The sequence below is a fragment of the Euprymna scolopes genome, chromosome 46 (assembly GCF_053919585.1).
Source record: "Euprymna scolopes isolate OS-2025 chromosome 46, ASM5391958v1, whole genome shotgun sequence".
Classification (NCBI taxonomy): Eukaryota; Metazoa; Mollusca; class Cephalopoda; order Sepiida; family Sepiolidae; genus Euprymna; species Euprymna scolopes.
Window position 1 is genome coordinate 131,527,764 of NC_136527.1, and position 19,423 is coordinate 131,547,186.

Here is a 19,423-nt window from a genome sequence, read left to right on the forward strand (position 1 = left end):
ATTCAATTGAAAATTTCTAAGTCCAAACAAGAGGGGATGTGGATATAGGTAGATGAGAATCCTATAGACCAATGCAATTCAACGTGTATTCAATTGAAAATTTCTAAGTCCAAACAAGAGGGGATGTGGATATAGGTAGATGAGAATCCTATAGACCAATGCAAGTCAACGTGTATTCAATTGAAAATTTCTAAGTCCAAACAAGAGGGGATGTGGATATAGGTAGATGAGAATCCTATAGACCAATGCAATTCAACGTGTATTCAATTGAAAATTTCTAAGTCCAAACAAGAGGGGATGTGGATATAGGTAGATGAGAATCCTATAGACCAATGCAAGTCAACGTGTATTCAATTGAAAATTTCTAAGTCCAAACAAGAGGGGATGTGGATATAGGTAGATGAGAATCCTATAGACCAATGCAAGTCAACGTGTATTCAATTGAAAATTTCTAAGTCCAAACAAGAGGGGATCTAGATATAGGTAGATGAGAATCCTATAGAGCAATGCAAGTAAACGTGTATTCAATTGCAAATTTCTAAGTCCAAACAAGAGGGGATATGGATATAGGTATATGAGAATCCTATAGACCAATGCAAGTCAACGTGTATTCAATTGAAAATTTCTAAGTCCAAACAAGAGGGGATGTGGATATAGGTAGATCAGAATCCTATAGACCAATGCAAGTCAACGTGTATTCAATTGAAAATTTCTAAGTCCAAACAAGAGGGGATGTGGATATAGGTAGATGAGAATCCTATAGACCAATGCAAGTCAACGTGGATTCAATTGAAAATTTCTTAGTCCAAACAAGAGGGTATGTGGATATAGGTAGATGAGAATCCTATAGACCAATGCAAGTCAACGTGTATTCAATTGAAAATTTCTAAGTCCAAACAAGAGGGGATCTAGATATAGGTAGATGAGAATCCTATAGACCAATGCAAGTCAACGTGTATTCAATTGAAAATTTCTAAGTCCAAACAACAGGGGATGTGGATATAGGTAGATGAGAATCCTATAGACCAATGCAAGTCAACGTGTATTCAATTGAAAATTTCTAAGTCCAAACAAGAGGGGATGTGGATATAGGTAGATGAGAATCCTATAGACCAATGCAAGTCAACGTGTATTCAATTGAAAATTTCTGAGTCCAAACAAGAGGGGATGTGGATATAGGTAGATGAGAATCCTATAGACCAATGCAAGTCAACGTGTATTCAATTGAAAATTTCTAAGTCCAAACAAGAGGGGATGTGGATATAGGTAGATGAGAATCCTATAGACCAATGCAAGTCAACGTGTATTCAATTGAAAATTTCTAAGTCCAAACAAGAGGGGATGTGGATATAGGTAGATGAGAATCCTATAGACCAATGCAAGTCAACGTGTATTCAATTGAAAATTTCTAAGTCCAAACAAGAGGGGATGTGGATATAGGTAGATGAGAATCCTATAGACCAATGCAAGTCAACGTGTATTCAATTGAAAATTTCTAAGTCCAAACAAGAGGGGATGTGGATATAGGTAGATGAGAATCCTATAGACCAATGCAAGTCAACGTGTATTCAATTGAAAATTTCTAAGTCCAAACAAGAGGGGATGTGGATATAGGTAGATGAGAATCCTATAGACCAATGCAAGTCAAGGTGTATTCAATTGAAAATTTCTAAGTCCAAACAAGAGGGGATGTGGATATAGGTAGATGAGAATCCTATAGACCAATGCAAGTCAACGTGTATTCAATTGAAAATTTCTAAGTCCAAACAAGAGGGGATGTGGATATAGGTAGATGAGAATCCTATAGACCAATGCAAGTCAACGAGTATTCAATTGAAAATTTCTAAGTCCAAACAAGAGGGGATGTGGATATAGGTAGATCAGAATCCTATAGACCAATGCAAGTCAACGTGTATTCAATTGAAAATTTCTAAGTCCAAACAAGAGGGGATGTTGATATAGGTAGATGAGAATCCTATAGACCAATGCAAGTCAACGTGTATTCAATTGAAAATTTCTAAGTCCAAACAACAGGGGATGTGGATATAGGTAGATGAGAATCCTATAGACCAATGCAAGTCAACGTGTATTCAATTGAAAATTTCTAAGTCCAAACAAGAGGGGATGTGGATATAGGTAGATGAGAATCCTATAGACCAATGCAAGTCAACGTGTATTCAATTGAAAATTTCTAAGTCCAAACAAGAGGGGATGTGGATATAGGTAGATGAGAATCCTATCGACCAATGGAAGTCAACGTGTATTCAATTGAAAATTTCTAAGTCCAAACAAGAGGGGATGTGGATATAGGTAGATGAGAATCCTATAGACCAATGCAAGTCAACGTGTATTCAATTGAAAATTTCTAAGTCAAAACAACAGGGGATGTTGATATAGGTAGATGAGAATCCTATAGACCAATGCAAGTCAACGTGTATTCAATTGAAAATTTCTAAGTCCAAACAAGAGGGGATGTGGATATAGGTAAATGAGAATCCTATAGACCAATGCAAGTCAACGTGTATTCAATTGAAAATTTCTAAGTCCAAACAAGAGGGGATGTGTATATAGGTAGATCAGAATCCTATAGACCAATGCAAGTCAACGTGTATTCAATTGAAAATTTCTAAGTCCAAACAAGAGGGGATGTGGATTTAGGTAAATGAGAATCCTATAGACCAATGCAAGTCAACGTGTATTCAATTGAAAATTTCTAAGTCCAAACAAGAGGGGATGTGGATATAGGTAGATGAGAATCCTATAGACCAATGCAAGTCAACGTGTATTCAATTGAAAATTTCTAAGTCCAAACAAGAGGGGATGTGTATATAGGTAGATCAGAATCCTATAGACCAATGCAAGTCAACGTGTATTCAATTGAAAATTTCTAAGTCCAAACAAGAGGGGATGTGGATATAGGTAGATGAGAATCCTATAGACCAATGCAAGTCAACGTGTATTCAATTGAAAATTTCTAAGTCCAAACAACAGGGGATGTAGATATAGGTAGATAAGAATCCTATTGACCAATGCAAGTCAACGTGTATTCAATTGAAAATTTCTAAGTCCAAACAAGAGGGGATGTGGATATAGGTAGATGAGAATCCTATAGACCAATGCAAGTCAACGTGTATTCAATTGAAAATTTCTAAGTCCAAACAAGAGGGGATGTAGATATAGGTAGATAAGAATCCTATAGACCAATGCAAGTCAACGTGTATTCAATTGAAAATTTCTAAGTCCAAACAAGAGGGGATGTGGATATAGGTAGATGAGAATCCTATAGACCAATGCAAGTCAACGTGTATTCAATTGAAAGTTTCTAAGTCCAAACAAGAGGGGATGTGGATATAGGTAGATGAGAATCCTATAGACCAATGCAAGTTAACGTGTATTCAATTGAAAATTTCTAAGTCCAAACAAGAGGGGATGTGGATATAGGTAGATGAGAATCCTATAGACCAATGCAAGTCAACGTGTATTCAATTGAAAATATCTAAGTCCAAACAAGAGGGGATGTGGATATAGGTAGATGAGAATCCTATAGACCAATGCAAGTCAACGTGTATTCAATTGAAAATTTCTAAGTCCAAACAAGAGGGGATGTAGATATAGGTAGATGAGAATCCTATAGACCAATGCAAGTCAACGTGTATTCAATTGAAAATTTCTAAGTCCAAACAAGAGGGGATGTGGATATAGGTAGATCAGAATCCTATAGACCAATGCAAGTCAACGTGTATTCAATTGAAAATTTCTAAGTCCAAACAAGAGGGGGTGTGGATATAGGTAGATGAGAATCCTATAGACCAATGCAAGTCAACGTGTATTCAATTGAAAATTTCTAAGTCCAAACAAGAGGGGATGTGGATATAGGTAGATGAGAATCCTATAGACCAATGCAAGTCAACGTGTATTCAATTGAAAATTTACAAGTCCAAACAAGAGGGGATGTGGATATAGGTAGATGAGAATCCTATAGACCAATGCAAGTCAACGTGTATTCAATTGAAAATTTCTAAGTCCAAACAAGAGGGGATGTGGATATAGGTAGATGAGAATCCTATAGACCAATGCAAGTCAACGTGTATTCAATTGAAAATTTACAAGTCCAAACAAGAGGGGATGTGGATATAGGTAGATGAGAATCCTATAGACCAATGCAAGTCAACGTGTATTCAATTGAAAATTTCTAAGTCCAAACAAGAGGGGATGTAGATATAGGTAGATAAGAATCCTATAGACCAATGCAAGTCAACGTGTATTCAATTGAAAATTTCTAAGTCCAAACAAGAGGGGATGTGGATATAGGTAGATGAGAATCCTATAGACCAATGCAAGTCAACGTGTATTCAATTGAAAATTTCTAAGTCCAAACAAGAGGGGATGTGGATATAGGTAGATGAGAATCCTATAGACCAATGCAAGTCAACGTGTATTCAATTGAAAATTTCTAAGTCCAAACAAGAGGGGATGTGGATATAGGTAGATGAGAATCTTATAGACCAATGCAAGTCAACGTGTATTCAATTGAAAATTTCTAAGTCCAAACAACAGGGGATGTGGATATAGGTAGATGAGAATCCTATAGACCAATGCAAGTCAACGTGTATTCAATTGAAAATTTCTAAGTCCAAACAAGAGGGGATGTGGATATAGGTAGATGAGAATCCTATAGACCAATGCAAGTCAACGTGTATTCAATTGAAAATTTCTAAGTCCAAACAACAGGGGATGTGGATATAGGTAGATGAGAATTCTATAGACCAATGCAAGTCAACGTGTATTCAATTGAAAATTTCTAAGTCCAAACAAGAGGGGATGTGGATATAGGTAGATGAGAATTCTATAGACCAATGCAAGTCAACGTGTATTCAATTGAAAATTTCTAAGTCCAAACAAGAGGGGATGTAGATATAGGTAGATGAGAATCCTATAGACCAATGCAAGTCAACGTGTATTCAATTGAAAATTTCTATGTCCAAACAAGAAGGGATGTGGATATAGGTAGATGAGAATCCTATAGACCAATGCAAGTCAACGTGTATTCAATTGAAAATTTCTAAGTCCAAACAAGAGGGGATGTAGATATAGGTAGATGAGAATCCTATAGAGCAATGCAAGTCAACGTGTATTCAATTGAAAATTTCTTAGTCCAAACAAGAAGGGATGTAGATATAGGTAGATGAGAATCCTATAGAGCAATGCAAGTCAACGTGTATTCAATTGAAAATTTCTAAGTCCAAACAAGAGGGGATGTCGATATAGGTAGATGAGAATCCTATAGAGCAATGCAAGTCAACGTGTATTCAATTGAAAATTTCTAAGTCCAAACAAGAGGGGATGTAGATATAGGTAGATGAGAATCCTATAGACCAATGCAAGTCAACGTGTATTCAATTGAAAATTTCTAAGTTCAAACAAGAGGGGATGTAGGTATAGATAGGTGAGAATCCTATAGATCAAGCCTTCTCAACGTGTATTCAATTGAAAATTTCTTAGTCCTTACAGGGGTGGACGTAGGTATAGGTAGATGAGGAGCTACTAGGTCAACACATGTCAAGTAGTATTCAATTGAAATCTCTAAGGTCAAAACAGTGTAAGTAAGTGTCTTGAAGTACCCGATCGACGCCTACTGCCATGTTGGGTGTATGTAGGCGTAGCAAAATGCCTTCTAATCTGCTAGGCACATCGGGACTTAGTTTTTTTTCTGTCCTTTCTCTGCACCGTGTAGGTTGGCGTCTGGATGTGCCTCATCGACGCCTACTGTTACCTGGGATAGCAAGACAGGGAATAGGGATAAAGAATAAGAAAAGGGGGATAGACAGATCTAGATAAATACAGAGGTATAAAGAGAGACAGGCAAGGGAGATGCATTTCATGATTCAACTTATATGCTAATAAGAAATAGTTGGTGTATCAGGAACACAAGCATTGTTTTTACTGGTTAATTCTACATCAGAATACACTTGTAGATTTTATGTAGCTTTTTTTCTATAGGGAACATGCAAATAGCACACATAACATCTAGACATATAAATATATACATAAAACAATTATAGTTATGAGATATATCTGAACTAATCCAAAAAGACAATAATGATGAATATCATCACTTACCTTGGAAAATTATCCAGGCTGTATGCCTACTCACATTCCATCAAACACCAGGAAATCATGAGCCATTGCTTGGTTGATTTTTTTTATTTTTATTTTTTTCATACACATTTGTAATTGTGTTTTGCTTTATCAAGTATTTTTGTAGTTAATCTGTGGTGTTGGGAGAGGTGTTAACATGAATCAATTTTGCTTAACATTTTTTATTATGTATATTTTTTTCAGTTTACAGAGTCATTGCAGTACCAAGTCTGACACTGTAATTGCTTGAAAAGTATTGCATTGGGAAGGATTCTTTTTTCTTTCTTTTTTTTTTTTTTTTTTTTGAGGTGTGCAGGAATTTCAGTAGGGGAAGTTTCTACTGATTTCAGATTCCAAGACAGCAAACTTGTATTTTATTGTTTGTGCATTCTTTTATCAAGTTTTTACAGATGTTTTTGTGTTATGAAAGTGAAAATGAATGAGTTGCAAAGACATTTACATTTTTGCATCCTTTTTTTAATTCTTCACCTTGTGTGTTTTAATGTCCCAAGAGTGAACCAAGACGGATGAGTCTTATTCAGCAGAGTGGAAAAAAAACAGGTTACCTTTGGTTGTCCTCAATGGATTTGTCCATAGTATAATGTGTCCAAGTTATTGCCCTAATAAAGTGAGAACCATACCCCAAAACTAATGCAGAACTCTACTTACGTATTGCACAGCTACAAGAGTTAACTTGTCTAGGATAAGTGCCATATAAGTTTGCACACGTCACTATATAGCTCTATTTATTAACTCATATGAACTTAAATTGCTGAACATGTCTCAAAAATTTTCTACAGAGCTCTACTTAGAAATGAGCACTCTCAAAGACAATTTATCTAACATAATTTTGAAATATGTTTTATAAAGTTACCATAGAGCTCTCAAATATATTAGGCACTCAAATAAGAAACTTGTTTTAAATACTTGTCATATATATATATATATATATATATATATATTAAACACTTACAGTATATCTATACTTACATATTGACATTTAGGCTTTCAAAACATACTGCAGAGCTCTTCATGTTTTCTGAATTTTATTCTTTCGTCTACTAATGTATTGAGCACTCTTAAGTATATTCGTGTAGCTGAATTGCCATACGTTTTTTGAAAGTCTATATTTAGCTCTACTAATGTATTGAACTCTGTCAAAATAAATTTATGCAGTTGAAATGCCATATCTGTTTCTCAAATGTTTTATTTAGCTCTACTAATATATTGAGCACTCTGGAAGTAGATTTGTCTAAAATAATTGCCAAAATGTTTCCAACTCTTACTACAAAGCTCTATAAATGCATTGAGCACTCTTAAAGTAAAATCGTCTTGTATAATTAAACAAAGCAATTTTTAAATTTACTACACAGCTATATAAAACTAGGGAGCACATGCAAGAATCATTGGTAAATATATAAATCACATAATTATTAGAAGTTATTTTTTTAATTGAAATACATATATATATATATAATCTATATATATATATATTCAAGGGAGACAATTTGTATATAGATCACATAATTATTAGAAGTTTTTTTTTATTGAAATAAATAAATATATATATATATATGTATATACATATATATATATATTCAAGGGAGACAATTTGATATAGATCATATAATAATTAGAAGTTATTTTTATTAATTGAAGTAAATATATATATATATATATATATATATTTATTTATTTCAATTCAATCAATGAGACATAGAACAATAAAGTCATGTTATTTAGATTTTTACTTAATAATAACACTTTAAAATAGTGCTCAAAACTAGACAGAGCTGATATTATAAAACGTTTATTTTATTACAGGATAAGTAAACAAAGATTTAACCAGAGTTATATAAGAGTGCTCAATAAGACAGAGCAATAAAGACATTTTATTTAGATTTTTATTTAATAATTACACTTTAAATAGTGCTAAAAAAAGGGAGACAATTTGTATATAGATCATATAATTATCAGAAGTTATTTTTTTATTGAAATAAGTAAATATATGTGTATATATATATATATATATATATATATATATATATATATTACAGGGGGACAATTTGTAATTTTTATTAGACCTTATTTTTTTTATTGAAATAAATATTTATAAATATATATATATATATATATATATATATATATATATATATATATATATATATATATATTCAAGGGAGACAATTTTAATATAGATCACATAATTATTAGAAGTTATTTTTTTTAATAAATATATATATATATATATATATATATATATATATATAAATATATATATTTAATATATATATATAATCTATATATGTTCAAGGGAGACAATTGTTATATAGATGACATAATTATTAGAAGTTATTCTTTTTATTGAAATATATATATATATGTATATATATATATATATATATATATTGACATTTTAGATTTTTCATTGAGAATCATAACATTTAGAATAAAATTATTAAAATTTATATTACATTATGTCATATTCACACAAGAATACCAAAAAAATTGTGGTTATCTAAATTGACGTATACATTTTTTTTAATTTATTACCTTGCTCTACTGATGTATTGAGCACTCTACATATAAGTCCTGTCATTTGAATTTCTGTGTATATATTTTAAATATTTACAGTTAGCTCTAAGTCTTACCATCAAATTGCCATACATATTTCCAAAAAAAATTTAACAACTATCTCTACTAATTCATTAATCATCGTATATATTTATCTTTCTGTCTCTCATTATTTATCTATCTATCTATCTATAGAATTGAATATGTCTGTCTGTGTGTACATTTCTGTCAATTTTAGTCTACATATTCCAAATTTTGATAAAAAGGGTACTGAGATTTTGGAAAATCTATGTGATTGGTACTTGGACAGAAATTTGGCGATTGAGGGGTCAAACTTCAATGATTTGGCCTTTGAGAACCCTACAAATCTCCTCCGACAATTATGGGTCTAAACACTTGAAATTTTACATATAGTTTCCTTGGACATGGATCTAACTTAATATCTCATTTGGAACCCAAAACAATAAATTTTAAGGGTTCATAATAGGGGTCAAGTTTTAAAAAATTAACCGTTTCTCTGCTTTCTTTTTTGTTGGGGAGGGGGGCAGCATACACCGCTAAACACCGGGGCTACGCCAGTAACCTATGCTAGTATAATATATATATATATATATATATATATATATATATATAAATGTATTTATTTCAATTTAAAAAATAATTCTAATAATTATCTGATCTATATACAAATTGTCTCCCTTGAATATATATATTTATTTCAATTAAAAAAAATAACTTCTAATAATTATGTGATCTTTATACAAATTGTCTCCCTTGAATATATATATATATATATATATTCAAGGAAGACTATGTGAATATAGATAACAATTATTAGAAGTTATTTTTTTAATTGAAATAAATAAATAAATATATATATATATATATATTTGAATTAAAAAATAACTTCAAATAATTATATGATATATATACAAATTGTCTCCCTTGAATATATATATATATTTCAATTAAAAAAATAACTTCTAATTATTATGTAATCTATATACCAATGGTCTCCCTTGAATATGTATATATATATATATTCAAGGGAGACAATTTGTATATAGATTACATAATTATTAGAATTTATTTTTTTTATGCTTAATTGAACTTTAATGCTTAGTTTTCCCATCAATTGTTTGACTTGGGTAATTTTTTTTAATGTATATTTGAAAAAAATCTATGCGCTAGTTGAGATAAGAAATAAAGAAAATTCTTACCTGTTACTTCCCAGGTGTTATCTCCACTTTTTCTCTTTTGTGCTTCTTGCTGAAACTCATGGCAATTTCATGTTTGTTTGTGTTCTTTGTTACATATATATAATTTTTACTGTGATGATTTTTTTCCTTTTAATAATTTAAAAACTTCTTTTTTTTAATAATTTAAAAACTTTTTTTTTTTAATGATATATTTAACTTTCTGGTTATGATCAAACACCCATGTACTACTTTTTTTTTTGTAGTTGCATAAGTTAGCTGATGAGAAGAAATACAAGCAGAACTGCATTCATTTAAATAAAGCTAATAGTTTAGAATTTGATTGTACCCAGATGTGCATGTACACAAAGAAAGAAACACTTACTTGAGGACTTCTGTAACTACAGGAAACATGTGGCAGCTAGGATAGGTGATGCTGCTGGATTCAGTTGTTTTTTCCAATGCACATAATTCTCACAATAGCTGATAGTAGAATTCCATCATGATCAAGAGGAGTACCTGAAATTATAAAGATATACACACAGAAGGAAAGAAAAAGAATACTTACTCTACTTCTATGACAATGATTGCTGCCAAGACTTCGAGATGCTAATGTTGGAAGAAACAGATAGACATACATCATACGCAGTTTGATTGTACCCAGATGTGCTTGAACGCAAAGAAAGAAATACTGGATTCAAAGTGCACAAGACATGTGGCAGACAGGAACGGTGATGCTGCTAGGTTTCATTGCTTGTTCCAATCTATAAAAAAGAGATGATATTTATAGTGTTGATAATCTACTGCTGTGTAAAAGCTGGAACAATGGAAACAGTTAAATTAAATTATCAAATCACAAAGACTGAAATCGAAATAAAAAGAAGAAAGGGTGATACTATACTCATCTTCCTGTCGGTGCAGACCACTTGCTGGTGACTGTTCGTTCGCCATTAAACTGGAAAGTAAAATAAAAAAAAGAAAAAAAAAAGAGGTTCCACCGGAGAAAGCTCTCGTCTGGGCAGCGAGGTGATGAACTCCCGAAAGGAGGGGCACTATATAAAAACAAGCTTTGCTGCGAACATCTCCTAAAAAGCGGTTTCTACTCAGAATAACAGGCGGAGCAGAAAACAGAGGTGTTCTCTCTACCCAACAGGATTCGTAAAGAGACCACTAGTTTGTGTTCATAAGACGGCGATGATCGCTCACAAAACTGGCATTCCTACTATAATATCGGAGGACCGTCATATATAATTGCACTACCATTTCGTATTGGAGGACGGTCATATATAATTGCACTACCATACCGTTTCGGAGTTCCTAGACAGTAGGAATAATAAAAGCGGCCTTAAAGCGGCTTGTGAGCACACAATCTAGTCGAACTCTAGTCGTCCTTAGTCGAGTCGAGGCAATCCTGCATTACATAGTAACACGAGCACGTGTCGCCTGCTTAGAGGGTAGCCCCCTTCGGGAGATTCGAAAGCGCACCTCACAGCGGAAGAGCTTCGGAACCAATCGGACCGTACCCAGACTTGCAGCTATTTGTTAACTTGGAAGTGGAGTCAACACCCCGACACTGAGAAAAGAGCTTTCCAAAAGCTCAAAACCAGTTGCATGCAAAGTCGGGGAAACTGGGAGCAGGCTGGGGAGAACACGGGGCCTTGCAGGGAGGCCCATTTTTCTCTTTCGTTCGGTTTACATCTTTCGGGTATTGTTCTCCTTTCAGCCTGCCCCCATCACGCCTTTTTGCTCGCCACATGCAAGCGTATAAAAAGACGACCAGATGACGGACGCAACAAACTAATGCCGACATTTTCTGGATTTTTTTTTTTTTTTTTTTTTTGCCAGAGCCCATTTAGCCGTGTAGCTGTTAAACTACAACGTTACACCCCCCTACCACGGTGAGGATAGGGTTGGACTTTAGGGGGGAAAATACACATCCAGTATTTTATCCAAAAAAAGAACGGTTTATAAACTGCACAATTGTCACGGTAATTCTACAGTTTATGGACCGCCCTTAAATAATATTATATACATGCTTTCATCTAACAAATTTAAAAAAAAGACGTTAATTTAGATTTAAATTAAAAATATTTTATCCAAGAACAGCACGGTTTATAAACTGCACAATTGTCACGGTAATTCTATAGTTTATCGACCACCCTTAAATAATATTATATGTATGCTTTCACCTAACAAATTTAAAAAAAAGACGTTAATTTAGATTTAAATTTTAATATTTTTTCCCCAGAACAGCACGGTTTATAAACTGCACAATTGTCACGGTAATTCTATAGTCTATCGACCGCCCTTAAATAATATTATATGTATGCTTTCACCTAACAAATTTAAACAAAAGACGTTAATTGAGATTTAAATTAAAAATATTTTTTCCAGCAAAAGCACGGTTTATAAACTGCACAATTGTCACGGTAATTCTATAGTTTATCGACCACCCTTAAATAATATTATATGTATGCTTTCATCTAACAAATTAAAAAAAAAAGACGTTAATTAAGATTAAAATGTTAATATTTTTTTCCCAGAACAGCACGGTTTATAAACTGCACAACTGTCACGGTAATTCTATAGTTTATCGACCACCCTTAAATAATATTATATGTATGCTTTCACCTAACAAATTTAAAAAAAAGACGTTAATTTAGATTTAAATTTTAATATTTTTTCCCTAGAACAGCACGGTTTATAAACTGCACAATTGTCACGGTAATTCTATAGTCTATCAACCGCCCTTAAATAATATTATATGTATGCTTTCACCTAACAAATTTAAACAAAAGACGTTAATTGAGATTTAAATTAAAAATATTTTTTCCAGCAAAAGCACGGTTTATAAACTGCACAATTGTCACGGTAATTCTATAGTTTATTGACCACCCTTAAATAATATTATATGTATGCTTTCACCTAACAAATTTATACAAAAGACGTTAATTGAGATTTAAATTAAAAATATTTTTTCCAGCAAAAGCACGGTTTATAAACTGCACAATTGTCACGGTAATTCTATAGTTTATTGACCACCCTTAAATAATATTATATGTATGCTTTCACCTAACAAATTTAAAAAAAAAGACGTTAATTGAGATTTAAATTAAAAATATTTTTCCAGCAAAAGCACGGTTTATAAACTGCACAATTGTCACGGTAATTCTATAGTTTATCGACCACCCTTAAATAATATTATATACATGTTTTCATCTAACAAATTAAAAAAAAAAGACGTTAATTTAGATTTAAATTTAAAATATTTTTTCCAAGAACAGCACGGTTTATAAACTGCACAATTCTCACGGTAATTCTATAGTTTATCGACCGGCCTTAATAATATTATATATATACTTTCATCTAACAAATTAAATTAAAAGACGTTAATTTAGATTTAAATTAAAAATATTTTATCCAAGAAAAGTATGGTCTATAAACTGCACAATTGTCACGGTAATTTTTATTGGCTGGGTTTCTAACAGTATTTTGTATAATAAAATATAAAATTAAATATAAAAAGACGTTAAACGTGAAAATCGTGTAAACTACACAAGTGTCGAAATTTGAAAAGAAATTCGACTTGTTTATGAACTGTGCGCATAGTAACAACGTTCATTTGAACACTCGTGCAGTTTACACACCTTAAATAAATGCGTCGTCTACTTTGAAATGAGGAAAATATAAATACCTTAAATTTGTTTGACATCAGAGAAATAGGCAAAAATAAAGCAGCGGCAGGGCGGCGGTTATCTTTTCAGACGACGGGGGTGGTAAGTGGCGGCCAGTCGTGCTACTTCGGTGATATGTATCAGGCTTTTAACTGGAGAGCGACGACTACATTTATCAACCTGGCAGCGCGGCGTTTTCGCCTCCTGTGTTCTTCTTCTTCTTTTTTTTTGTAGGTCGGGTGGAAGAATGTCCGTGCGTTCACTGACACAGCTGGGCGAATCTCTGTTCTTCTGCTTTCTGGTCCCCTCGTTTTATAGTCGTAAACCGGCTCCCAGCGGCTGTCATATTTCAGGCCTTTATTTTCGGCGGGGAGCTCTGCCATTGGTTCATAATTCTTTTTATGGTTTCTTATTTTTCTTTTTCCAAACGGAAGCGATGCGTGGAGCCATGTGCAAACGAAGATTTTTTTATTTTGTCTCTATGCTGGAGATGTTAGCATCCGGTTGGCATGTTCCCACAAGTTTGAAGAGTGAATGTAGACGTGTGTGCGTCTGTATATGTGTGTGTTAATGCAAGTGTGTGTGTATGTGGGTGTGTGCGTCGTTGGTGGACGAGAGCTGTCTCTTTCGGTCTCTCCCCCCCTTTTCCCTCTCTGTCTGTCTATATATAAGGACACGGAGAAGCGAGAGAGAGAGAGAGAGAGAGAGAGAGAGAGAGAGAGAGAGAGAGAGAGAGAGAGAGAGAGATAGGCAGGTGGGGGGGAGTGGGCGAAGGGAAGGGGAATTGGCAAACGAAGTTGAAATGAAATCCATTTCGTTAACTTTCAAATTCGCTTGACACTTATGCCACCCACCCCTCCCCAGCTCATGACAGTTTTTAACGGAAAGTTGATTTGTGTTGGTGTGTATTTGTGTGTACGTGTGTGTCTGTGTATGTGTATGTTTATGCGAGTGTGTGTGTTTATGAAAGTGTGTGTGTATGTGTGTGTTTATGCATTTATATTTAAAAATACAAACAATAATATCTCGAAAACTATTTGTCTTTCTCTGCTAATTTTCCTTGCGATATTCGTTTTCAGCATACCTAAACAAACAGAGGCTTGGCCCCTTTCATATGCCGCCTGTTCAAACATGGTCGCCAGTGATTTACATTTCAAAATACACGCATTAATAAAACTAGCTCGAAAACTAGTAGTCTTTCTGTCTGTGCTAATTTTCCTTGCGATATTCGTATTCAGCATACCTGAACAAACTGAGGGTTGGCCCCTTTCATATGCCGCCTGTTCAAACATGCTCGCCAGGGATTTACATTTCAAAATACACGCATTAATAAAACTAGCTCCAAAACTAGTAGTCTGTCTGTCTGTCTCTGCCAATTTTCCTTGCGATATTCGTTTTCAGCATACCTGAACAAACTGAGGGTTGGCCTCTTTCATATGCCGCCTGTTCAAACATGGTCGCCAGTGATTTATATTTAAAAATACACGTAATAATAAAACTAGCTCAAAAACTAGTAGTCTGTCTTTCTCTGTCAATTTTCTTTGCGATATTCGTTTTCAGCATACCTGAACAAACTGAGGGTTGGCCCCTTTCATATGCCGCCTGTTCAAACATGGTCGCCAGTGATTTACATTTCACAATACACGCATTAATAAAACTAGCTCCAAAACTATTTTTCTCTGCTAATTTACCTTGCGATATTCGTTTTCAGCATACCTGAACAAACTGAACAGTACGAGTTTTCCGGGTACCGTTTTTCCGGAGACGAGTTTTCCCGGGACAAGTTTTCCGGGCACTGGTATAAGTGCTATGGATTCATCAGAGCACATCTCATTAAAGTACTTGTAAACAGGGATGCAACACTGAGGCGATGGGACAGACTTTGGAGATTGGCCTATAGCACGCACGGGGCCTATTAGATTAGATACTCTTTTTGTTTTTGTTTTTGTGCTCAACGATAAAAACCGACTTCTTCATTTGTGTTTGCTTCTCATTTTAACTTTTGCTCTAATAAGAGTTTCGCTAATGTGAAAAAGAAAACATGTTCGAACGTTTGCTGACATTTATTGGATGTGTTGCTTTGCTACCAGTATTTTGCTTAATTTTCGAGTTTGGAGCGATTGTCGAGTGTCACAAGATGACTGTAAAATATCAGACACTTATTTATTGTTCTAACTTAAAACTGTGCGCTACTTTTGTTTGTGTTAAATAAACGTTTTAAAATAAGTTAAAACAACATTTTCTCATATATTTATTTGTTCACTACTTTTTCGTTTTGTTCTTATTGAATGCGAAATATTCGCCGTAGAATTTCCACGGGTCACGATTATTTCGTTTTATTAATCTTAAGTTTCATAGAATAAAAAGTTCAGACACAACTTTGTCGAGCCATTTTTTAAAACTTACGTTTGACCCCGGCACGTGCAGTGCAGAGAACACGACCCTTTCTCTCCTTCACCCACTTTCTCTCTTCTTTAGCTTGCTGACAAGCGAATGCTTATGTGTGCGTGCGTGTGTGTGTGTGTGTGTGTGTGTGTGTGTGTGTGTGTGTGTGTGTGTGTGCGTGTGTGTGTGTGCGTGCGTGTGTGTGCGTGCGTGCGTGCGTGCGACGTGCCAACGTCAAACGAAGTTTAAATTGAAATTCATTTCGTCGGTTTCAACAAAATTTAAAAAAATAAAAACTTTTTCCCGACCGGCCGGATTAGGGTTGTGAGGTGTGGTTAGAGTTCATGAAAATAAATGTTAGCAATAAAAACTTTTTAAAACTAAGTTAGAAAAATGAACACAATTTGCTTCCCCACCAAATTATCGTATTATTGGAGGCCCCGATTCTTCTTTTTTTTAGGCGATGTAATAAACCATATTTTTGAGTAGGTTTCCTCCTCTCTTTATTTTGGTTTGTATATTTTTTATGTTGCAAAAATGCTTCCGGGAGATTTTTTTAGGATTCTAAACGTTTACTTTTTTTTTTACACTTTTTATTATCTTCGAAAAATGTACACAAATGTAAACAATCAGTTTACGAGTTGAAAGGCATCGTTAAAATATTTGTAGCGAGTTCTTTTCATTTTATATTTTTATTTCGTCCTCTTCAAGTCCAATGTAAACAAGTTCTTGATAAGCCGTTCCTCTTAAGGAATCCAATTTACAAAATTTATACTTCTAACGATTACTATGATATTGTCCCATTGACTACTGCACACTCTTTAAACCCTCGAGTGGTCTCTGGGCCTTGATAAGTAGTGATCCCTTTGTAAAACAAAAAATATTTCAATACTTTGATGTGCTAGTTTTCCTTTTCATTTCAAAATGCACGCATTAATAAAACTAGCTCCAACACTATTTGTCTCTGCTAATTTCCTTACGATATTCGTTTTCAGCATACCTGAACAAACTGAGGGTTGGCCCCCCTCATATGCCGCCTGTTCAAACATGGTCGCCAGTGATTTACATTTCAAAATACACGCGTTAATAAAACTAGCTCCAAAACTATTTGTCTCTGCTAATTTTCCTTGCGATATTCGTTTTCAGCATACCTGAACAAACTGAGGGTTGGCCCCTTTCATACACCGCCTGGTTAAACTGTTCAAACAGGGTCGCCAGTGATTTACATTTCAAAATACACGCATTAATAAAACTAGCTCCAAAACTATTTGTCTCTGCTAATTTTCCTTGCGATATTCGTTTTCAGCATACATGAACAAACTGAGAGTTGGCCCCTTTCATACACCGCCTGCTCAAACATGGTCGCCAGTGATTTACATTTCCAAATACACGCATTAATATCTCGAAAACTATTCGTCTGTCTGTGCTAATTTTCCTTGCGATATTCGTTTTCAGCATAAGGGGCAAGTTTTCCGGGCACTGGTATAAGTGCTATGGGTTCATCAGAGCACATCCCATTAAAGTACTTGTAAACAGGGATGCAACACTGAGGCGATGGGACAGACATTGGGGATTGACCTATAGCACGCACGGGGCCTATTAGATTAGATACTCTTTTTTTTTGTTGTTTTTGTGCTCAACGATAAAAACCGACTTCTTCATTTGTGTTTGCTTCTCATTTTCGCTTTTTCTCTGATAAGTGTTTCGCTAATGTGAAAAAGAAAACATGTTCGAACGTTTGCTGACATGTATTGGATGTGTTCCTACCAGTATTTTGCTTAATTTTCGAGTTTGGAGCGATTATCGAGTCTCACAAGATGTGTGTAAAATGTCAGACACTTCTTTATTGTTCTAACTTAAAACCGTGCGCTACTTTTGTCTGTGTTAAATAAACGTTTTAAAATAAGTTAAAACAACAAAAATGTGATCTAGGTAGGTAGAAGAGTAACTTATCTTGCCTTTGGTAACATTCATTTTCTTATATATTTATTTGTTCACTACTTTTTCGTTTTGTTCTCTTGAATGCGAAATATTCGCCGTGGAATTTACACGGGTCACGATTATTTCGTTTTATTAATCTTAAGTTTCATAGAATAAAAAGTTCAGACACAACTTTGTCGAGCGATTTATAATCGATTTCATTTAACTTCTGTTTGACCCCGGCACGTATGATCCTTTCTCTCCTTCCCCCACTCTCTCTCTCTTCTTTAGCTTGGTGACAAGTGATATGCTTATGTGTGCGTGCGTGTGTGTGTGTGTATGTGTGTACATGCGTGCGTATGTGTGTTGTCGTATTCACCAAAATTTAAAAAAATAAAAACTTTTTTCCCCGACCGGCCGGATTAGGGTTGTGAGGTGTGGTTAGAGTTCATGAAAATAAATGTTAGCAATAAAAACTTTTTAAAACCAAGTTAGAAAAAAGAAAACAATTTACTTCCCCACGGAGCCCCCGATTCTTCTTCTTTTTTTAGGCGATGTAATAAACCATATTTTTGAGCAGGGTTGCCTCCTCTCTTTATTTTGGTTTGTATATTTTTCATGTTGCAAAAATGCTCCCGGGAGATCTTTTTAGGATTCTAAAGGTTTGCTTTTTTTTTACACTTTTTATTATCTTTGAAAAATGTACACAAATGTAAACAAGCAGTTTACGATTTGAAAGGCATCGTTAAAATGATATTTTTCGCGAGTTCTTTCAGCTGTATAGTTTTTATTCGTCGTCTTCAAGTCGAATGTAAACAAGTTCTTGATAAGCCGTTCATCTTAAGTAATCTGATTTACCAAATTTACACTTCTAACGATTACTATGATATTGTCCCATTGACTACTGTACACTCTTTAACCCCTCGAGTGGTCTCTGGGCCTTGATAGGCAGTGATTCCTTTGTAAAATAAAATAAAAACATTTCAATACTTTGATGGTGAATCTATAGTCAGACTATGCTAATTTTCCTTGCGATATTCGTTTTCAGCATACCTGAACAAACTTAGTGTTGGCCCCTTTCATATGCCGCCTGTTCAAACATGGTCGCCAGGGATTTACATTTCAAAATACACGCATTAGTATCTCGAAAACTATTTGTCTGTGCTAATTTTCCTTGTGATATTCGTTTTCAGCATACCCGAACGATTTTAAAATGGACAGTCCGAATGTTAACGAAGCACACACACACACACACACACACACACACACACACACACACACACACACACACACACACAAAGACAACGTAAACTCAGTGAAAGTGTCTACTGTCGATAAGCTAGTTGTAAATTAGATTACTGGCTCTTATGAGTTTTAGTCTAACCACCCTTTACAACTGTGATACAGTAGAACAGTCCGTCTCTGGACAATTAGCAGTGTATCGCATAACTCAATGACAGTGTCGAATGTTGACTAGCTAGTTGTAAGTTAGGTTACTGGCTCTGATGTGTTACACTCTAACCACCCTTAATAACT